Below are 24,912 nucleotides of genomic sequence, written 5' to 3' on the forward strand. Positions count from 1 at the left end.
TTGTGTAGACAAAAGTGGGTCACTTTATAAATCTCTTTCGTATCTGTAGCTGTAACATACGATCGACGATCTCTCCCAGCCTTCTAGAATCTAGATAACGTCGACAGCTGTCGATAATAATCGATTCTCGTTATTTCCAGGCACGGCGAACGATGTTTGCTCTCCCGTGTGCGCCTTGAAAAATATTTTTGTCTGTCTGCGCTCTCAATTACAGTTTTTTAATTGAGTTTTCATCGTGACATATTGTTCGATGATATCGACTCGTACTACTGTTCGGTTATTCTTCTGTCTCTTTTTTTTCATGGATTTTAGGGGAATACAATTCTTGCCGTTTTCAAAACAAATTTTTCAATTAACGGAACAAAGAGAGGTTTATTTCTACCGGCGACGATCGGAGAGATTTGTACAGAATTTGCGATGCGATCTGGAAATTTATTCTGGAGAGGTTAATGTAGAATGCTTAGCGAAAGACCATCGGTAAATATTTAATTTAATAAAATGGGGTATTATCGAGATGAGAGCGAAAAGGAGATTCTGAGTGCCATTAACACGTTGAGTGCTATAGCGAAAATGAAGATTAAAAGGCGCATTAATGCACCAATTACGGAGGACACGATCAGTTAATTTTCAAACCTGTACTTCCAGTTTGCTTGCATTAAAAATGGAGGCTGTTCGTCTCTTTTCCATTATCTTCAACTAATCGTTTAATTCAATCTCAGTTTATTCGCTTAACTTAGTTTTCTTCGCTACTTTATTTTAGTGTTTTTTCGGGGGTTTGGAACTTTGGAATTTTTGGATTTTGGGGTTTGGAAATTTGGGATTTTTTGGATTTTGGGGTGCTGAGATTTTGGGATTTTGAGATTTTGGAATTTTGGAATTTTGGAAGTTTGGAAGATTGGAAGTTTGGAAATTTGGAAGATTGGAAGCTTGGAATTTTGGAATTTTGGAATTTTGGAAGTTTGGAAGTTCGGAAGATTGGAAGTTTGGAAATTTGGAAGATTGGAAGCTTGGAAGTTTGGAATTTTGGAAGTTTGGAAGTTTGGAAGCTTGGAATTTTGGAATTTTGGAATTTTGGAATTTTGGAAGTTTGGAAGTTTGGAAGTTTGGAAGTTTGGAAGTTTGGAAGTTTGGAAGTTTGGAAGATTGGAAGTTTGGAAATTTGGAAGATTGGAAGCTTGGAATTTTGGAATTTTGGAAGTTTGGAAGCTTGGAATTTTGGAATTTTGGAATTTTGGAATTTTGGAATTTTGGAATTTTGGAAGTTTGGAAGTTTGGAAGTTTGGAAGATTGGAAGTTTGGAAATTTGGAAGATTGGAAGTTTGAAAGTTTAGAAGTTTGGAATTTTGGGAGTTTTGGATTTTGGGATTTTGGAACCTCAGAGCTTAAGGATTTTGGGATCTTGGAATTTGGGAATTTTTGAGTTTTAGGATTTTGGGATTTTCGAGCTTTAGGATTTTAAGGCTTTGGAATTTTGGACCCTTCAAATTTCGAAGGGGTTGTAAGGTTTCAAAACTTTGGAAGTCTAAAATTTTAGAACTTTGAGATTTTAAAATTTTTGAAATGTCTTTTTGAAATCTCTATTTCTAATTGTAATTGTACACCTTTGAAATTTCATAACTTTGCAACTCCAAAATTTTTTCCTCTCTTAACTCCCCGTTCACACTATACTTTTTTTACTATACCAAAATTCCGAAAGGTCAGCTACGTACAGTTCTTCCTAGACCTGTCCAATTATCACCATTTTATCTCATTTTATTTGACCATACAAGAACCAATACAAAACTATAAATATTAATATTTCATTTGAAATTACAAAATCCACAAATGCAACCTCCAAGATCTCTTCAGAAGGGTTGGTTCTTACAGTATTTCCGGTGCGTCATAATACATTTCTTTGTCAGTACCAAATAGAAAAAAGGTTCCGAGTATAAAAGACGAATGAAAGTTTTTGTGAAGAGGGAAAGGCGTCGAATTCTCAAGAATAAAAAGGGGGATGGAACGATCGTCCCCAGAGTGCTCGAAGGTCAGAGGGTGCTTTTTCTTCGCTGCAGTCGAATTTCCAAGTTCCATTCTTGTTTCGACCCTCATCGTCTGCTTTTCACTGCCATTGAATTTTTAAAGCAACACCAGCCATTGTACACGGAAAGATACTTGCATCACCCTAGACAATACTTTCCGATAATTTTGATAAAATTTCGAGTCTCATTCACTGGATTAATTGATTATTTTTATTTTTACAGAGTTGGAGACGCTTCGTCGAAGGAAGTTCTGTTCTGGCTGCAAAACGGTGAGTTAAAAAATTATTCATTCTTGTAGAGGGTTGATGTTGATACTACACTTTTTTACTGTTGACTGTTTTGACTTTTTATAAAATTGGTATGAAAATTATTATGAGGTAAATTAATAAAATAATTATGGAGAAACACAGGATGATCAGGTTCATCATTGAGTCAGGTACTAACTTTAGATCTTGAAGAAATAAATTTTAACAAAACATGTTAGATGTCTATCTTGATGTTAGTTTGTTTAAACATCCATAGCAGTCTTATACCTTGCATCAAAAAACAATGAGTGACATTAATGAACATTTTCAAGAATGTATTCTTTCGTTCAAACACATGAGGCTACCTCATTCTTTCAAGAAGCAGCCATTTTGAAAGTCAATGGTAAATACCCTGTCCACAAAAATTTGACTTTATTGTGAAAAAATGGTGTAATCCTTGTAAGAGCAGCATTCATGTGAATATTTTGAATTACCCAAATTTGTAATTCTCACCCCGGATAATCACCCAGCCGTGTCACCCTGTTCTTGAAGAAAAGGGTCGGATGCAAATGGACCGTTCCAGGAAAGATCTTCGAGACGGTTTTCAGTTCGTTAAGCGCTCTTGTGCTTCCAGGGTCAAGAGAACAGGGGTGAAGTATTATATTTCGCTCTGATAGTTGCTCGTGCACAACGACCTCGATAACACGACTCTGTGTTCTTCAGCATCGTTTCATCCCCCGTCTCATCCCCCTACTCCTTTATCATTTATTCCAAGCTACAGGATTTATTCCACGATACCTTCGTATCTTCTTGGGTTCATTATCAAGTCCCCTCCAGTGACCATTCCAGCCTTCCTCGGGAGTAACATTCATTGTTCCTTTGTCCAAGAAATAGAGATCCCGTTGCTCGATTTATGAAAGCTGGGGTAAGCTCGTTGCTTGTTCGTCTCTTGAGAGTTATAATAGCTGGTTTACTCCGACGGCGAATAAGTGCTTTCTGCTAAATAACGTTCTTCGGAAGAACGCTACGACCCGAAGAGCGAAATTGAGGGATTTGACAGAGAAAAATGGGTCAATGGTACTTGGCGCGTGCTTGAACCCTTTGTCTGGGGCACATTTTTAAAAGTTTGCGTGATTATTCTCTCAGACATTTGATACACAAATTATGCTTTATTTGATCTTTTTGATGGATGCTCAAGTAGAAGACACATATTTAATTTAATAAGCCTTGTGATATTGTGTAAACAGCAACATTCATGTTACAACTTTTAAAAAGATATTTTTAAGAATTTATATACTGTTTGGATTCTATCAATTTGATGTTGACACACATTGCGTTCTTCATGTATGATGCTGATATTTCCACACCACTTATATAACCTTATTTTATTTGTCATAGTCAATGATTGTAATCAATATCTACATTAGATGAATCATAGGTTAGATCAGTTGATTAAATTCTAAATAAAAGACATCACAAACCACTCTAAAATTAATGTACAAAATTTTGTAGGAACTAAATAAACCTAACCTAAAATTCACAGCATTCTCCCAAAGACTAAAACCCAATAACTTAATACAAATTTCAAGATGAATCAGGAAATGTAAATAAGAACTAAATAAACCTAACCTAAAAATCACAGCATTCTCCCAAAAACCAAAACCCAATAACTAATACAAATTTCAAGATGAATCACGAAATGTAAGTAACAACTAAAAAAACCTAACTTAAAAATCACAGCATTCTCCCAAAAACCAAAACCCAATAACTAATACAAATTTCAAGATGAATCACGAAATGTAAGGTAACAACTTAATAAACCTAATCTTAAAATCACAGCATTCTCTCAAAAACCAAAGCCCAATAACTTAATACAAATTTCAAGATGAATCACAAAATGTAAGTGTAAACGAGTTACGAAATGCCATTATAAAAAACTGATAGAAGCATGTTGGAAGCAACTTTGAGCCGAGCGAACATTGTTGGTGCGTCGTAGAAGACTAACCTATGAACCGGTATTGTCATGGTAATTCGGATCAATTTGCATAAAAATCGCCCGTAAATCCTGAGCTCACAGTATCCCGTCCATCAAACGCGAAGCATCGAAATCACCCTGCTCCTTTTTCTGCGAACAACGCTGATCGAGGAGCCTGTAAATACTATTCGTCTCTTGGTTGAAAAAAAAAGTTGATGCGCAAAGTACGCGAAAAAAGCGCAATATGCGTGTTTTATACGCGGAGTATGAATATTAATGATACATAGAGAGTGGATTTTGGTTTACAATCATTTGCATCCCGTATAATTTGCTCAAATATCACGGTGCTTCATGTGATTTATCGATTTTTCTTTTGCAATGGAGATGCGAGCGATGAATTTATTTATGATATGATATAAATTAGGCAACTTTGTGTCGTAGAGCACTTATTGTATATTAATTTACCGTTGGAAATTTTATTGGTGTGATTATGCAAAGATTTCTTTGATATTTATGGATTCAATATGGCTGATCTTTTTTTTAATTTTTTGTTGTGCTTTAGGAATTTTTTTTGTGAACTTATTATTTAATACTTGTCTCAAAGATGTAATAAATTTTATTCTGTTAAAAGTTACATATTTGACACAACTGTAACTGAGTTGTTCCTTTGGTTATTCTAAGAAGGTAGCCATTTTGTGTTGAGATTAGTGAAGTGTTTACACAGTCATTTCCTCAGCTTCAGCTTTTAAATTGCTTTCTCGTGTCAGACTTTCTACATCTCTGAATCAGTCACTGTTCGCCGTCGGCCACTTTGTATTACCATCATGCACGATATCTTTATGCAACAATGTCCACTAATTCCTAAGCTTCATATTAGTATATTACAAATGGTATTGTGCAATGGTTTTGTCATCAGTTGCCTTAGACTTTCTATGTTTCATAATGTTATAACTTACTGTCCGCCATTTTGAGTGATGAATCATTACATAGTAATACAGTTATTTTCAGTAACACTTAAATTTGTCTAAATGTTATTTTGTACCATTAACATGAACCACCATTTCGTGATCAACCTCAAGATCGAACCTAACCTAAAAATTATTCTTACCTAACCATTCTTGGTCCATAAAATTGATCACCTAAAAATTGCATGATTCCTAAATTTATAAAATTCCGCATGCGTGAAGAAGTACTAAATTGCAAAATCGAAAGATTATTTCGCAGGGATTGTAAAAGTATCCGCAGCTTGAAAAATCCCAGTAAAAGTTGTCGTAAGTTCGAGTTAAAAATCGACGGGCCATTTAATAACGTTCTTGCAGTGGCTCCCGGAAACAGGTTTCATTTTGCGAGCATAAATCTGCATGATGGCGCGAATTTTTGTAGCGAGTTCCGGGAGAAACGGGCGGATAAGAGTGATAGAGCCCCGCCAGTCGTCGAGTTCATTAGAGTTCTCCCCGTATCGTCTACCATAGAACGTGGGCGGTTAAAAGGGGCTGTAAAACCCTGGCCAGGTATGATCGATCGCGAACATTACTTGTCGTTATAGAAGACACATCGAGCCGCTCGTGGAAGAAATTGACGATTTGTATTCGTGAAGGGAGGACGATTAAACATCGTTATCTTTTACCGATTGCGTGCACTCCCCGCATAAAGTTCGATGGAACTCGGCTCATTTCGTATCGTTTCCCTTTGTCTACCGAGAAAATTGGAAATTTATTCACTGATGGATACTGATAAATAAAGTTAGCTGCAATATGGAGCATGGGTAGTACAAAATTATTGTAGATGTACAATTTTTTTACTGTTTTTTATTTTAACTGATACTTAATTTTAATTGGTACTTGTTTTCAGTCTTTTTATGTTTTTAATGTTTCAATGATTTTTGACCTCGTTAAGTGTTTATTTAGATGTGATTGAATGTGCAGCTCATTTTAGAATTAAATTGATTCTTTTTTTTAAATTATATGTATTAATGTCAAGGTTTAAAATTAAAATTCTATTGTAAATTTCTAGTTACAGTAGGTAAGTGTTCTAGCTTTTAACAAACACAAGCTTGTTAAATACAAAAATTGTCTGCTGCTGTATCTACATTTGGGGCAATATAATGAGTCTACTGTATATGAACTTCCTATAAAAGCAGTAGTTCCTATAAAATGCTATTGTAAATTTTTAGTTAAAGTACCTTAAACATTCTAGCTTTCAAAAGACACAAGTTTATTAAATACAAAAATTGCCTGCTGCTGTATCTACATGTGGGGCAATATAACGAGAGTCTACTGTATACGAACTTCCTATAAAAGCAGTAGTTCCTATAAAATGCTATTGTAAATTTTTAGTTAAAGTACCTTAAACATTCTAGCTTTCAAAAGACACAAGTTTATTAAATACAAAAATTGCCTACTGCTGTATCTACATGTGGGGCCATATAACGAGAGTCTACTGTATATGAACTTCCTATAAAAGCAGTAGTTCCTATAAAATGTTATAGTAAATTTTTAGTTAAAGTACCTTAAGTATTCTAGCTTTCAAAAAACTCAATTTTGTTAAATACAAAAATTGCCTGCTGCTGTATCTACATGTGGGGCAATATAACGAGAGTCTACTGTATATGTACTTCTTATAAAAGCAGTATAATTAATTTTTCCTCTAATCGTAAATATTATGCCTACCTACAATACTAAATCATGATGCGACAACACATGTGACAACGTAATAAAAAGATATTAAAAGATAGGAAATAGAAAACGATAAAAATTGCATTTACCCGACAAAAGAAGTTACTTCTTCCATATCTAGCCGACAAAAGATGAATCATTCCCGTTGAAAAATTCACCTGTCCCAGAGTGATCTCAATGAATAAGATGTCACGTGTAATGAACGACTCCGGGTTAAAAAGAAACGGAGAACGGAAGGGCGATAAAAGCTACGGAGCTCATCAGTCATGTAGTATCGCGTTTATGACTATCGAGGGCACACCCATCTTCGTTTTTTTTCTGAGCTGATAATATTTCAATGACGAGTTAGAAAGAAGAGGAAGTCTGGCTGATTGCTTATAGTGATCGTCCGGATATTTGGGAACGAATTGCCGGGAAGATTAATCGATCAGAAACGACACGTTTCGGAAGTGGGAGATCATGAATTACTCTGTCATTAATTCAACACTAGTCTGAAATTATTTCGTAAATTGGTTGTTCGAATGGTTTCATTGAAATTATAACAATTTTGTCAAAATGAATTTCTTGAAAGTGGAATAATTTTATTCAAACGAATTCCTTGGAACTGGAACAATTTTATTAAAACGAATTCCTTCAAATTGGAACAATTTTACTAAAAGGAATTTCTAGAAATTATTACTGTTTTATTAAAATGGATTTATTAAAATTTTAACAATATTATTTGAACAGATTTATTTATAAAATTTTTTGTTCTACAAAAAGCTTGTTCTTGCATCGATTTTATCTCGAATTTTAATTAAAAGAAATATGACCTCGGTATTTTTTCTTTACCCACAGGAGAATTGATAATGGAATAAACAAAATAAAAGTTGAAACAATAATTATTATTCGTTTATTGCGTTTTAATATTTCTCGTCTCTTCAGAACACGCCGCCTAATAATAGAATGAATGTAAAACGAGGTTCGTGATATTGCACTGCACTTTTATCACAAAGAGAAAAAGAAATGTAGTCCGAGTTTAAATATATGAAAAAAGATCCTTTCGCCCCTTGATCCATTGCATTTTTATTTTACCGCGGTCCGTGCAAAGCTTTGCGCTAATGAACTTCAAATGTTTTTACGTAACGTAGCGTATCATTCTCTCCCTTTCATACCTTGTGTACATTTTTAACATTTTAATTAACCTTTCTTCATTGTAAATATCCGCTTTTGTGTCTGATACAATTCTATTGTTTAAGTAGAGGAAGGCTCTTCTTGTACGCTTTTGTATTGGACTTTGTAGTTTTGTCATAAATTTAAGGTTTCCAAATTTTCAGAGTCGGAATTTTAGGTGCTTTGAACTGCAACTTCTGTAAAAATTTTAATTGTCAGATTATTGTATTTGAAAGTTTTGAGAACTCAAAATTTTAATACTCTGAAAATATAAGGTCAGAGTAATAAACATTAATTTTGAACATTTTCAAAATGTTTTATGTTCTTGAACATTAATTTAGGGTTGCAAGATTTCAAAATCCTAAAATTCCATAATTTTAAGATTTCAATTTAGAATCCGAAATGATAGATTACTTAAACGTAATAATACTGAAATTTCATAAGAACCTAACCTTAAAACCCCAAATTGCACAATATCTAAATTTCATAAGAATCAAACTTCAAAACACCTAAATCCCATAGTACCCTTTGGAAGTCATCAAGTTTCAAAATCGTCAAATCCATCAATGCCCAAATTTCACAGTAATCGAATAACAAAATCCCCAAATCCATCAATACCTAAATTTCACACTAATCGAATCTCAAGATCCCAAAATATCACATGTGAATACTGAAGCATCCAAATCTCTATGTGTTAAAATCCTCAAATCCTCAAATCCCCAAATTCTAAAATCCCCAAATCCTCAAATCCCCAAATTCTGAAATTCCTAAATCCTCAAATCTCCAAATCCTCAAATCCCCAAATCCTCAAATCCCCAAATCCTCGAATCCCCAAATCCTCAAATCCCCAAATCCTCAAATCCCCAAATCCTAAAATCCCCAAATCCTCAAATCCCCAAATCCTCAAATCCCCAAATCCTCAAATCCCCAAATCCTCAAATCCCCAAATCCTCAAATCCCCAAATTCTAAAGTCCACAAATCCTTAAATTTCCAAATTCTCAAATCCCCAAATCCTCGAATCCCCAAATTCTAAAGTCCCCAAATCCTCAAATCTCCAAATCCTCAAATCCTCAAATCCTCAAATCCCCAAATTCTAAAGTCCCCAAACCTTCAAATCCCCAAATTCAAAACTCCACAAATTCCCACACTTCAAAAACTCTCCGATCACTCCCAGCAAACTCACACCACAGAAAAGAGAAATACTATCCAACCCATTCCATAACTCCTACAACGACATACATCTTCCTCGATCGAAATAGCCCGACACGTACGAGACAGCGAAATAAGCTTCATTCCAAGCGTAAGAATTACGATGTCTGAAAATTCTTGGACAAATGCAACGATCACAGTTCTTCTTGACAAGCAAATTCGCTAGATACCCAGAGGAGCAGCAGCCGCGCTTCATTTTTCTCTTTCCCGCCTCATGAAAGGCTTTCGCCACGCGCTGTTATAGAACCACCGATCGAACAAGCCCCAGGCTCTTACATCACTTTTATGCCCGCCATATTTCATACTGGCCAAACGTTCCGACGAATGATGCATTATTTAGAACGCAATTCGGGGGAGAGCCTGGCCGGGACCCGGTGAAACAAATGCGCGCGAAATGGGCCAAGAGCATCCGGCAGAATGTCGTTCCTCTTCCGGACGATCGATCGACCTACAAACTTAATTTCGCTTCACAATTTTTCATACTATTTTCCGGAAAGTTGGGGGACATTTGGGATGGTGGAACTTCGGGGGTTTTGGAAGTGGGGAGTTTGGAAATTTGGGGGGGAGAGAAGTTGGGGCGTTTGGAATTTGGGGAGTTGGGATTTGGGGAGATGAGAATTTGGGCGCATGGAAATTTGGGGAGTAGAGAAGTTTGGGCGCTTGGAATTTGGGGAGATGAGAGTTTGGGCGCGTAGAAATTTGGGGAATAGAGAAGTTGGGGCGCTTGGAATATGGGAAGCTTGGAATTTGGGGAGATGAAAATTTGGGCGCATGGAAATTTGGGGAGTAGAGAAGTTGGGGCGCTTGGAATTTGGGGAGCTTGGGATTTGGGGAATAAAGAAGTTGGGGCGCTTGGAATTTGGGGAGCTTGGGATATGGGGAGATGAGAGTTTGGACGCGTGGAAATTTGGGGAGTAGAGAAGTTGGGGCGCTTGGAATTTGGGGAGCTTGGGATTTGGGGAGATGAGAATTTGGGCGCGTGGAAATTTGGGGAGTAGAGAAGTTTGGGCGTTTGGAATTTTGGGAGCTTGGGATTTGGGGAGATGAGAGTTTGGGCGCGTGGAAATTTGGAGAGTAGAGAAGTTAGGGTGCTTGGAATTTGGGGAGCTTGGGATTTGGGGAGATGAGAAGTTGGGGCGCTTGGAACTTAGGGAGCTTGGGATTTGGGGAGATGAGAATTTGGGCGCGTGGAAATTTGGGAAGATGAGAATTTGGGCGCGTGGAAATTTGGGGGTCTTGGAAATTTGGGAAGTAGGGAAGTTGGGACGCTTGGAATTTGGGGAGTTTAGAATTTGGGAAGCTTGGGATTTGGGGAGATGTGAATTTGGGCGCGTGGAAATTTGGGGAGATGAGAATTCGGTGGTCTTGGAATTGGGAAATTTGGGAATTTGGGGAATTGAGGATTTGGGGCGCTTGAAACTTGCAGAGATGGGAATTTGGGGAGCTTGGAATTCGGGGAGTCGGAAATTGGGAATTTGAGAATTTGGGTGTGTAGAAATTTGGAAAACTCGGAATTCTGGAACTTGGGAATCCAAGGAGTGTAAACCTTGGAACGGTTAGAATCTTCAACGCTGGAATTCAAAGAATTGAAAATTGTGAAGTGTGGTATTGGAAACCTGTGAATTTGTGTATTAGGAATTTAAACATCAGGAATGTAATAGCCCAGAAATCTCCCAACATAAAAGTATGAAAGTATACAAATTTGCCAACGTGTAAACAGAGAAACATCGCATAACTAGAAAGTTTTAAACCTAAACAAAATGGAAGTGCAACGTTACATGGTTCCGTGCAACTTCACTTCCCGTGGTTTCTTTTGTTCCATAAAGGTACGTTTATTCTCATTCATTTGTCTTCCATTGTTCTCGCAGCCCTCTCAATTATGACAGTGATTTAAGAGGCCTTGTTACTCGATCGTAAAGTTAGAACAGGCAAAACCATCCATCCCGGTTCTGTTGTCTACCATAAATCTTACAAGATGACGCTGTTATCCCTTATTTCACTCGTTGACAAGCACCCTTATGGTCTTATTCGATCGTCGATACAATGGTATTTTCATAGTACACGTATCGGCACACGATATTCAATGTTCGGTGGGGTGGGTATCGAAGGGTTGACACCGTTGTCGATACGGCCCGTCGAATATTCCTATAGCAATTGAACAAGTCCGATTTTCCGTCGATGCCGCGACCAGTCATGATCATTTATTTAAACAATTTTCATGGTTCGATGTCCATTTTCTGCCGGCGGTGAACGCGAAACGCGGAAAAAAGGGATTCATGTAGATTTGTCTGGATTTTGTTTTTTTTTCTTCTTTTTTTTTTTGGGTCGTGGGAAATGTTGCAAATGTGTTCGTGATTTTGTTGCGTGTACCGTTCTGTTTTATCGCAGCAGAATATTCTGTGTACGTGTCTAGCTGTCGACAGTTTTCGAGATTTTTGTGAAATTTATAGATTTTGAAGTTTGTTTAAAATTTTTGTACAAACCTTTTTGTTGTGGTAGGTTATATTATACTGTATAAACAATTACTCTGTTGGAACTCTGTTTATGTTTTCTTTGAAAGTTAATTGTAAAACACATGTACATGCCCTTTATACCTGTCAACATTTTTTGAGATTTTTTGTAAAATTCACAAATTTTGAAGTTTGTTGAAAATTGTTATACAAACTTTTTTATTATGATAAGTAATTAATATTATATTGTACAAACAATTATTCTGTTGAACCTTCGTGATTTTATTTAAAAATTCTTTGTAAGACGTAAGTACATGATCTTCAAGTCTGTCAACATTTTTTTAGTTTTTTTGTGAAATTCACAGATTTTGAAGTTTGCTGAAAACTTTCATATAAACTTTTTTGTTATGATAGCTAATTAAAATTGTATTGTTTAAACAATTATTTGGTTGAACCTTCATGTATGTTTTATTTAAAAGTTCATTGTAAATGCACGTCCTACACAGTCTTCAAACCTGTTAATTAGCACCATCTTATGGTCAGAAGAATTCCAAGACTGCAATGTCGAAATGTCCTTCGATTTCTTGCGAAGAAAGCAGGACAAAGATAGAAGCAAACTATCCGGATAATTGTGTAAAGTTCAAGAGTGAATAGAGAAAGTGGAAATCTTGAATGGCGATTAAATAACATTCTGAAACTGTTAAACGTGCTTCCACTAATAAATCAAAATATTAATTTGACGTATCTTTAATATGGTAAACCCTTCAAAACATAAAAATGCCTCAGGTAAAATTTATTAAAGAAATAAAAAAGTTAATTTAAATTTAAAACTGGACTTTTTAAAGTCCACAAATATCTGTCCTTGAAAAACAACAATGAGTATAAAAATAAATAAAAATACGTTACTCATCCGATTTATTAATTATCCCATAAAAACGATCCGGATACGCAATCAATTATGAAACTCATCAGCTCCAAGAAGAAATACAGGATGAAGCTGTTTGCTAGATAAATTGTGAATACATTAATCTTGTCGTCTTAACTGCAGAATTTTTTTTCCGCGGAACAAATGAAATTTATGAAACAATCTCCATTTATGCGTAATGCTAAATCCTATCGGTACATGGAATATGCGTGCATTTAGCCAGAAGAGATGGGTGATGTCATGGCTGTTGTGAAAGACGATATTGTCTTTGGTTAATCAATTATTGATGCGAATGTAATACCAGTTGCAAACTATGACGTTGTTTTCTTGAAATCCTGTTAGTCGTTTCGTTAGCGACATTAATAGCAATCGTGTTGCGTGGCTATTATCGGAAAATCAGAGACGTTCTATTATGTAATTGATTTAATAATGTTGGGTGATTAGTCTTATGGTAGGCATTACCAGGTGTTTGATCGATAGCTTCTTTGTAATTTCGAATCAATGAAAGCTTGGGTACGGTTTTATTAAGCTTGTAACAAGGGTTTAGGCTGTTATCGAATGTAGGCTGTTGTAGAATATAGGCGGTTTTATATAAAATTGTAGAATTAGGCTGTTGTTATAATACGCTGGGTTTTCTGGGAAAGATGGCGTTTGCGGTTTTATTGGAACACGTAGGTTGCTTTTGTGGTATTTAGATTTATGAAGTTTTCAATTCTTAAATTTGCCAAAAGCTACATTCATGAATTTACAAATTTTTATGTTTCTTTTGGGAATTTCTATTTTTCTGAATTTTTATATTCTCAAATTTTTCAGTCTCTAAATTCTTTGATTTTTCAAATTTTTTATATTAGTAAATTTCTAAATTTCCAAATTCCTGCACTCCCTAATTTGTAAAGCTAATTCTGAAATTTCTAAATTCTCATATTTACAAATTTCTAAATTCTCAAATTCCTGTACTTGAAATTCTTAAATACCCAAATTCCTAAATTTGAAATTTCCAAATTCCCTAATTCCTAAATTTAAAATTGTCAAATCCCCAAATTCCTAACGTTGAGATACCCCAATCCTCTAATTCCTAAGCTTGAAATTCCCAAATCCCCAAATTTCTAAACTTGAAATTCCCAAATCCCCAAATTCCTAAGCTTGAAATTCCCAAATCCCCAAATTCCTAAGCTTGAAATTCCCAAATCCCCAAATTCCTAAGCTTGAAATTCCCAAATCCCCAAATTCCTAAGCTTGAAATTCCCAAATCCCCAAATTCCTAAACTTGAAATTCTCAAATCCCCAAATTCCTAAGCTTGAAATTCCCAAATCCCCAAATTCCTAAGCTTGAAATTCTCAAATCCCCAAATTCCTAAGCTTGAAATTCCCAAACCCTAAATTCCTAAATTTGAAATTCCTAAGCTTGAAATTCTCAAATCCCCAAATTCCTAAGCTTGAAATTCCCAAATCCCCAAATCCCCAAATCCCCAAATTCCCAAATTCCAAATTACTCAAATTTCCAAATCTCTACAAAATTCCAAATTACCCAAATTTCCAAACCCCTAACCTCCAATTTCCCAACCCCCAACTCAATTACCTAAAATAAAAATTGCAAATTACCTAAAGCCCCCAAAATATCTCTACCTGTTCCCATCATTTCACGCAATCCATCACAAAACCCTCCCTACCAATTTTTCTCCTTTTAATCACACAACAAACTCGCAGTTCCACTCCAATCCACGTATCAAATACACGAAACTTTTCCACGATAGGAAAGTCTTAAATTGGCAAACAGAAAGGATCTCGGTCCAGTCGAACCGTTCGATCTTCGAGTTGTTGGAGAAGGAACCCAGCAAACTTTTCTCCGGTTGCTTCGAGACCGAACGATAGGGGTCCAACTCTCCTCTCCGTTCGTAGATTGCGTTTAATCAGAATTAAGGATGTACTTGTGGAGCATCGATGGCACGAACGGTCGATGATCTTCGTCTCATTTGCCCGATTCGAGAGAGTTTAATCTGTGGAAGGACTTCTTGAACGACTCGTTCCTTCAGCTGAGCTTAAATTTTCACCGGTCGATATCAACTTTCGCGAGGAACACGATTTACCTCGAGTATAATGTCCCTTCGATATTCCGTCTATGTATTTTCCCGATAAAAGCTTCGTCGTAAACATCACGGTGAATAACGTGAAAACGACGAAAAGGGAACGTTTGAATCACTGTTCTTTTATTTTAGAACTTCTTCTATTTTCTTCTGAGCACCTTGTTTATCTCATAGATTTTTTTCATTTCACTATTTCTTTCGTTATCTTCAAAACTGTTTCTTTCGGATGATATTTCTTTACTGGGGATGGTAACTTTGAAAAATAATTGCAGATGTTATAATAGTCTCTGTTAATTTCTGAACACTTCGAGTTTAGTATAAATAGTCAAAGAACAAGTATTGAATTTTTGATCGAATAAATTTAATCAAAGTGTCGATTACTTCCCATGTGTACGAGTTTAATCTTTTAAAAACTTGAGACTGAACAAATTCTCGTCTACGAGTTATTAACTAACTATCGACATCTTCGCGACCTAATAATGTCAGCATCACTTTGTACGAACAAAATTTTAACTTGGAACTCCTCTGCATATTTTACTTGGTTCCTTATTTTTATCGCTACTCTCTCGGTTAATTTTACAGGCGAAATAAATCTGATAAAAAGATAATTTCGTTCAGGTATAGAATCTCCTGTCGAGTTAAAAAATCCGATTATTTCGTGCAGATATAGAAATCTTGTCAATATTTGAAATAAAATTGTAGCAAAAATGTATCTTCACGAAAGAAGAAATTGGGTATAAAATTCCGGTATTTCTTTGCAAGTCAGATCTTTTATCGTGCTTGCATTTCGTAAAATTGTATTTCTGGTTAAATTCTTCTCGCGAGTTTCGATAACTTACGATTCCTGGCTAGGTTGGTCAGTGAATTCCGGCCGACGAATTCCCGTAGGTGGACCGATATTTATGGTATCCGCAATTCGAAAACCGTATGGAAGGAAGCAATTTGTTCCCTGGTCGATACAATACACCGGGCTCACGGTAATGAAACAGGGAATCGTTTTCTACCTGCAGCAAGCAGCATCGATATTTTGCTCGTTGCTGCTTCCTCTTCTGCTCTGTCATCATATGGATATTTTCACATTTTTCTATTTTAAACTTGCTATTATTATTTAAAAATTAAACGTGCGGTTGTACTTCAAAAATGAAACTGCTACTTGTACTCCAAACATGAAACAGCTTCTTGTACTTCAAAAATGAAACAGCTACTTGTACTTCAGAAATGAAACTACAAATTGTACTTCAAAAATGAGACACTAAGTTGTAACTTCAAAAAGGAAACCACAACTTGAACTTCAAAAATGAAACTACAACTTGTACTTCAAAAATGAAAAAGCTACTTGTACTTTAAAAATGAAAAAGCAATTTATAACCTCAGAAGTGAAACTACAACTTGTACTTCAAAAATGAAACCACAACTTGTACTTCAAAAATGAAACAGCTACTTGTACTTCAAAAATGAGACAGCAACTTGTACTTCAAAAATGAAACAGCTACTTGTACTTCAAAAATGAAGCAGCAATTTGTAACCTCAGAAGTGAAACTACAACTTGTCGTTCAAAAATGAAACAGCTACTTGTACTTCAAAAATGAGACAGCAACTTGTAACTTCAAAAATGAAACCACAACTTGTACTTCAAAAATGAGACAGCAACTTATACCTCAAAATATACTTATGCTTTACAAATGGAACCACAACTTGTACTAAAAAAATGAAGCAATCACTTATACTTTAATAATGAAACATGTGTTTGTACCTCAAAATTAAAGCAATCACTCATACTTTAAAAATGAAGCAACGACTAGTACATTCAAAATGAAACAGCAACTTATACTTTAAAAATGCAACATGTGCTTGTACTTCAAAATTAAATCAATGACATATACTTTAAAAATGAAACAACTAGTACATCAAAAAATGAAACAGTGACTTATACTTCAGAAATGTAGCAGCAACTGATACTTCAAAAAAAAGTTGAACAATGTCACAAACTTTAAAAGTGCAACAAGAGTAAAAAAGTTTCATACCGAACAGAAGCCACAAATTATAAGGGAATATTAAAATTGAATTTTTATGCGGCCGAACATTAATGATGTTCCACTAGGAAGACATTTTCTGCCAATAAGAAGATGAATTTCCCAAGCGGAGACAGGTCGTTTGTCCAAAGTTGGTGAATCGCATTCTTATTCATTCGTTCATGGTGTATTATCAAGACTGTCGTGAAATGTTCGAAGAAACGCTTCTTCTTCTCCATCGTCAAAGTTTGTCGTAACAGTGAAGTTCGTTGTTTCGAGGCTGACTCGTCCTAAGATAAATTATCTGGCTGTACCTTCAACAGGTGGAACCGTGACGGTTTACGGTTTAATTCCGGAAAACGTCGGGAATTCACGATGGTTTCTCTGTTATTGGTAAGATTGCTGGTTCGTAAGGTCTTCGACTTTCGTGCAAAGGTCATCGGGAACGTTGCATTTCCCCCTCGGAGAACAGGTTTGCATATTTTGTTCGCGCTTCGTTGATGATACTTTTCGTATTATTTTCAGAACGAGTTTCTCTCGTTTGTCTTCCATGCCCTTGCTTTATAGATAGCGCTAAAAGAATTCTGTAATGAATTATTTTAATGATTCTCTTAAAAAACTTGCATAAAAAGTATCTGAAAATATTTCTCTTTCGATGCAGCTATAAAGATGCAAAACAGAGTAGAAAATTTTATAAATTATTCTGTATATTTCCTAACTTTATTCACGAGATAGCATCATTATTTTAAGTATGTCTAAAAATTACGTAATGGTACAATTTATGATATTCACTTTAAAAAATGTGCTACTAATTTTAACCATGTTTTTTAAACTTTGATTCATAAAATTAAGTCCTTTTATATTTTCAAATTTTGTACTTATAAATTACAATTCTATAAATTACAATAATATATTACAATTTTATAAATTACAATTCTAGGTTACATAAGGTAACATTGTGTAAGTAATGTCTTTAAAGAAGAATTTAGAAATCTATGAGATAATAAGAAATAGTTTGAAATAGTTAATCAATCACTGCCACAGCTCACGATTGCAATCTCGACCCGATTAGATACTGAATCATCCTCCAAATAATTAATACGAAGATTAAAGTAGCGAATTAAGTTATCACAACATCGTTATCTCAAAATTGTTATCATAATTGAAGTTATCACTTTAAGTTACCCGAAGATGATACAATTTACAGAAGAAATCAATTGCCCAAAAATTGTGCAGTTTCCCCACTAATTTTCGAGCAGCTGTTCACGTATCTTTCATCGCGATAAACATATTTGCCACGTAAAGGTCACGGGTCTGTCGGTGTCTTCTCCTTCTCCTCAGCTTCTCCTACCTACGATTCTTCATGGTACACAGGTGTAGCCGGTGTTCTTCGTCCGCTTTCAGTGAACGCCTGGTCGTCGCCAGGTATGGCGGTTCTCTTCTGCATCGTGCTTCTAGTCTTCCGTGGTTCCTTTGTTTCGATCGTGTGTCGACCTCGTGGTCAGTGAATACGAGCTTTGTGAGTGATTTTAACGCGTGGACAAACTATTCGTGGGTGTGCCAGTTTGGATTCGTCTTTTAATGTGAGTACTTGTTTTATTATTTTCATTACCTTCATTCTTACATTTTTTTTCAAATTTTTTAAATGCTAGGCTTTTGAAGGTTTCTTTCTGAAGTTTTTGTTTGTACCTCTACTTTTAAAGGTATCAAGCTTCATTTGGGGAGATGAGAATTTGGGTGGGTTGAAATTTGGGGAGATGAGAATTTGGACATGTGGACATTTGGGGGTCTTGGAATTGGGGAATTTGGAAATTTGGGGAGTTGAGAAGTTAGGGCGCTTGGAATTTGGGGAGCTTGGGATTTGGGGAGATGAGAGTTTGGGCGCGTGGAAATTTGGGGAGTGGAGAATTTAGGGCGCTGAGAAATTGGGAAGCTTGGGATTTGGGGAGATGAGAGTTTGGGCGCGTGGAAATTTGGGAAGTGGAGAATTTGGAGCGCTTGGAATTTGGGAAGCTTGGGATTTGGGGAGATGAGAGTTTGGGCGCGTGGAAATTCGGGAAGATGAGAATTTGGGCGCGTGGAAATTTGAGGGTCTTGGAAATTTGGGGAGTAGAGAAGTTAGGGCGCTTGGAATTTGGGAAGCTTGGGATTTGGGGAGACGAGAGTTTGGGCGCGTGGAAATTTGGGAAGTGGAGAATTTGGGGCGCTTGGAATTTGGGAAGCTTGGGATTTGGGGAGATGAGGGTTTGGGCGCGTGGAAATTTGGGAAGATGAGAATTTGGACATGTGAACATTTGGGGGTCTTGGAATTGGGGAATTTGGAAATTTGGAGACTAGAGAAGTTGCAGCGTTTGGAATTTGGGACGCTTGGAATTTGGGAAATTATTAATACAAATTTTCATATTGAGACTTTTGTGACACTTTTGAATCATATGAAACAATACAATTGACAGTACAGTGTACTTTGTCATATTCCACAGTATCACTCTGTTCTATTTTTAATTTACTTTTGACTTGTAAATTTTTAAGTTGCGACAACATTGACAAATATTAAAATTTGTTAACAAAAATAATAAAATGTAACATAATTCTATTTTCATAGCTCTGAATTTCTCCCACAATTTCATTCCCATCCCCAACCTAAAATTGTCATGCAATTTTAATCATTTCAATAGCAAATTTTAATTTCAATAATTCTCCAACAAACCTATTTGAAGAATTTATTTTATTTACAAAGTATCAGCAGTGTTCAAAACCATTTGTCATACTTAAGATACAAGGTTTATTTGCTACAATTTTTATAGCAGATTTTTAACAAAGGCTTCTGATCTCTCGTGACGTCATGATGTTTAATGTTATTACAGTGGAATGTCGGTGATTTAAAGCAAGCCGGTTAAAATGCTATCTTGATAGGAGATGAATTTTATTTTCGATAAACTTGCTCGGAGAAATTGCTTCCTTGTCTTCAATTTATTTACTGAGCCTTTGTTTTGACGTTCATCATTTATACGTCTCGATTTTGGGGTCACAATATTGGGACAGGGATTTGTGATTTATTACTGTGTTTATTTGCGAAAGAATGTGAATAATTTTTTGAGCTTGAGATTTCGGAAATATATTGCGGTTACTGACAAATTAATTCTGTAATTTCGGAAGATTTAAAAAGGTTAATTATTTCTTCGAAATTGAGTTTGAAGTGTTAGTTTGTTATCAGAAAAAAAGGAGAACGAAGAAATATGTAGACAACCTTGAAAATGTATAAAATGTAAAAAATGTAGACAACATTAAAAATGTAGAAAATGTAAAAAATGTAGACAACATTGAAAATATAGAAAATATAAAAAATGTAGACAACAGTAAAAATATAGAAACTATAAAATAATGTAGACAACATTGAAAATATAGAAAATGTAAAAAATGTAGAAAATATAGGAAAACGTGGAAAACATGAAAAATATGAAAAATGTAAAAAAATAACGAATGGAACAGAAGGGAACAAAAGGACAAAAACGAAAGAGTGAAAGGAAATGATTCGACCGAGGTTGGAAAAAACGAAAAGTAATAGTAATAGTGATTTCTACGTTTTCAATAGTGATTTCATTGACGTCTCTATGAGTCGTAAACGGCCTATCCGGTTCAATTATTCCATAGACGAGTCGTTTGAATGTTGTCAAGGTTCCTGTAGTCGATCACTGGCTTTCCTCGATTCGACACAGGTTTACGACAGGTTTATTTACATACCTCTTAATAGAATATTTTGTTAATTCCTTACCTAGAATCCTAGTTACGTTTCCTTTTTTAATAAGCTTATTGGTGTCGATTGGAAGCTGACTCAGCTATTGTGAAAGCAATTGACTCGAACGTTCTCTTCAATATGAGTAGTTCGTTCACATTTTAGGAATAACGGTGCAATCATGAAATTATTTTTCTTTTATTATAGTTACTCTGTTAAAGTACTTTGCTAACTTAGCAGTGTAATAAGTTTATATCACAAAAATAATTAGTTTGAGTCTCTCTAAAATATATCTAAATTCTACATAAAATTTAATTTCCACGTAAATTTAAAATTTGAGAATTTAAAACTTCCACATTTCTCAGGTTTCTCAATTTAAAAATAGACTAAATTTTTCAAAAAGCAGCAAACTAATTAGTTTGAGTCTCTCTAAAATATATCTAAATTCTACATAAAATTTAATTTCCACGTAAATTTAAAATTTGAGAATTTAAAACTTCCACATTTCTCAGGTTTCTCAATTTAAAAATAGACTAAATTTTTCAAAAAGCAGCAAACTAATTAGTTTGAGTCTCTCTAAAATATATCTAAATTCTACATAAAATTTAATTTCCACGTAAATTTAAAATTTGAGAATTTAAAACTTCCACATTTCTCAAGTTTCTTAATTTAAAAATAGACTAAATTTTTCAAAAAGCAGCAAACTAATTAGTTTGAGTCTCTCTAAAATATATCTAAATTCTACATAAAATTTAATTTCCATGTAAATTTAAAATTTGACAATTTAAAACTTCCACATTTCTCAAGTTTCTCAATTTAAAAATAGACTAAATTTGTCAAAAACCAGCAAAAGTTAAGATGGTGAATTATCATGAAATATTGAGGTTATAGTACTGGAAAAATTATCAAGAAGGATTGTTTATTCGAGGATGAGGAATGTTCACTTATCAAGCATTATCTTTTGCAAGATCACCATGTTGCAATTTTGAAACAGTTTTATCGTTTCTCTTGAAATTTCTGTTACGACTGTTTGATCGCACCTTATCAATTGCGTTGTTCTGTTTGCAAAACGATTCAAGATGATATAATTAGCACGGGGATCTGAGAATCGCGTTGAATTCAGGGTAATGCATAAATGAATCTAAACACAGCGTAATTAATGGAACAAGTGAAATGTAAATTGAAATGAACAAGAGATAACATTGAACTCATTAATTATTGCGTAGCATGAGATAGTTTCTTGCGAGGGTTTTCTTCGATGCAGTTAAAAATAATTATTAATTTACATTGTTAATATGCCTCTGTAAACTAGGTTACCTTCTTCCACATCTGTTTCTTTTATTTTTTGCTCAGAATTTCGTGAAAATGATTTCACTCCGATTATATATAATTCTGTTCATTATCTGAATTGCAAAACGGTGTGAAATATGTTGAGGATACTTTCGCATATTGTTTGTAATGATTTTTGCATCGATTCATCAGGAATGTTATTTATTAATATCACGTACTTTCACGTTATATCTTTTCCGATTGTTTGGAATCATTGATCGATATGAATAATTTCAAGGTCTCACGTTTCGAAAGTGTGACAATTGTTCAAAATTGAGGTCAAATATTTTGTATGAAAATTCATTATCGTGGTTCCTGTTTGTGGGATATTTATCAGAGAATATCATGATTTTATAATGGTGAAGATCAATGTTTTATTTATTTAATACTCATATTTTTAGAAGGTTGTGAAAGTATTGAAATAATTTTCATATTTAATATTTAACTTCTTAGTTTCATTTATGTCATTAGTCGAAAGTAGTTCATTACTTTCTCTGACAGAGTTACAAGTTTAAATTTAAAATGGCTACATGGCGTTAGAACTGTAATCATACACGTAATTTCACTAGTTGTGCTATCTACACTGTTCCATACGTCCTAATTCCCATCTCTCCAAATCGCAAGCTTACCAAATTCTAAACGCCCCAAATTCCAAGCGCCCCAACTTCTCTACTCCCCAAATTTCCAAGACCCCCAAATTTCCACGCGCCCAAATTCTCATCTTCCCAACTTTCCACGCGCCCAAATTCTCATCTCCCCAAATCCCAAGCTTCCCAAATTCTAAACTCCCCAAATTCCAAGCGCCCCAACTTCTCTACTCCCCAAATTTCCAAGACCCCCAAATTTCCACGCGCCCAAATTCTCATCTTCCCAACTTTCCACTCGCCCAAATTCTCATCTCCCCAAATCCCAAGCTTCCCAAATTCTAAACTCCCCAAATTCCAAGCGCCCCAACTTCTCTACTCCTCAAATTTCCAAGACCCCCAAATTTCCACGCGCCCAAATTCTCATCTCCCCAAATCCCAAGATTCCCAAATTCCAAGCGCCCCTACTTCTCTACTCCCCAAATTTCCACGCGCCCAAACTCTCATCTCCCCAAATCCCAAGCTTCCCAAATTCCAAGCGCCCCAACTTCTCTACTCTCCAAATTCCCAAACTCCCCAATTCCAATACCCTCAAATTCTCATCTTCTCAAATTTCCACATGCCCAAATTCTCATTTCTCCAAATTTCTACCTTCCCAAATGAAGATTGATCGATTTAAAAGGAAATGTTCAGAAAGAGAAACCTTCAGAAAGAAATCTACTACATGACAAATTAAGAATGACAATTTTAAAATGAGAATAACCTTACACAGATTAAAAACCGTCATGAAAAACAAGTTAAAACAATGAACAGTTACTCTGTTTTAAGCGTCAGATGCGAACCTAACCTATACCTTAACCCAAATTTTCTAACCTAAATTTCCTAATGAACCCAATTTCGTAAAAAAGTCGAACGTTAAAAATATCACGAAGAGTTAATACGCAGGTTTATATCCGAGAATATTTCAAATTTCCCAGTTTCACCGAGAAGCAACAGAAATATGTAATTATCGCATCAAAGCGTTAAGAACTTCTCTTCCGTTTAACGAGTTTCGTGTCTCTTCATTCTGGCGTCTTCATCAAGAGAAGATCTCCTGTTTCCGCGCGATGACTGCTTCGGAATACGCTGTAAATTCGAATGCTCGCGTGTCTGGAATGTAATCGTCGAAAAACCGAATGGGGAACGCTCGACGGTCTCGTCGTCGACACCTCCTCGGGATTCACGCGAGAACGAAGCGTTTTCAGGCGTGTTGATTGCGATGCACTCGCGAATCCTCGTCGCCGCAGCGATAAATAAGCCGCTTATGCCGTAATCTAATCCCGAGGAGCTTCTTTGGCAAATTCGTCGCGAAATCGCGTACTCGCACTATGAAGATCGTGCCGATAAGGACCGTCAACGTGACGACTCGCTGAAGGATGAGGCGCACTTTCTGAATCTGCCCTCTAATGATCCTGCGATATGCTTCAATAATATTCTCTGAAATGCTGTTTTCGGGGTAAATAGGCAGATCTGTTTATGAACGAGATTTTACGAATTTTTATTTATGCTGCATGCATGTGATTAGGTTATATTAGATAGGTTTTAGAAATTTTTTAGAAGTTCATGAAATTACGTGGTGGACGATATGGTCATATGTGTGCACATATGTGAGACGCATTTAAATATATAATAACCCAAAAAGTTTTTATAGGTGTACTTAAGTATAAAATGAATATAGTACTTGTTAATATTACATTGTGTATGTATCTACATATTAAGAAATTCATTAAATTAAATGGTGGACGAGATGGTCATATGTGTGCACATGTGTGAGACGCATCTAAATATATAATAACCCAAAAAGTTTTTATAGGAGTACTTAAGTATAAAATGAATATAGTACTTGTTAATATTACATTGTGTATGTATCTACATATTAAGAAATTCATGAAATTATATGATGGACGAGATTGTCATATGTGTGCACATGTGTGAGACGCATCTAAATATATTATAACCCAAAAAGTTTTTATAGGAGTACTTAAGTATAAAATGAATATAGTACTTGTTAATACTATATTGTGTATGTATGTACATATTAAGAAATTCATGAAATTAAATGATGAACGAGATGGTCATATGTGTGTACATATGTGAGACACATCTAAATATTTCATAACCTAAAAAGATTTTATATTTGTGTACATATGTGTACTTAAGTTTAAAATGGATATAAGTACATGTTAATATTATATTGTGCACATATCTACATATTAATACTATTTTGTTATTGTACGACATATTAAAAGTACATTATTAATACATGTGCATATACATATATTATACTGTTAATATATGTACATGTTAATGCTACTTTATTATTGTACGTACATATTAAAAGTACATTATTAATACATGTGCATATACATATGTGACATTGTTCATATGTACACATATTAATGCTACTTTATTATTGTATGTTCATATTAATACCATATTAGTAATGCATATACATATGTACATATATTACATTGTTACTAT

At 35.0% G+C, this 24,912-nt stretch overlaps 1 protein-coding gene across 4 annotated transcripts in view; it reads left to right on the forward strand.

The window, feature by feature from the left end:
• The window catches only part of Pgant9 (polypeptide N-acetylgalactosaminyltransferase 9), a 328,116-nt gene that overhangs the window by 92,413 nt on the left and 210,791 nt on the right, over positions 1 to 24,912 (forward strand). For 3 of the 4 annotated variants that reach the window (XM_076532837.1, XM_076532841.1, XM_076532840.1), the window contains exon 2: positions 2,241 to 2,287. The gene's annotated coding sequence lies outside the window, so the exon portion shown is untranslated. Of the gene's footprint in view, positions 1 to 2,240; positions 2,288 to 18,136; positions 18,330 to 24,912 lie in introns of those variants that run through there. The other variant, XM_076532838.1, reaches the window with a different exon arrangement.

Source organism: Megachile rotundata, chromosome 6 (assembly GCF_050947335.1).
Source record: "Megachile rotundata isolate GNS110a chromosome 6, iyMegRotu1, whole genome shotgun sequence".
Lineage (NCBI taxonomy): Eukaryota > Metazoa > Arthropoda > Insecta > Hymenoptera > Megachilidae > Megachile > Megachile rotundata.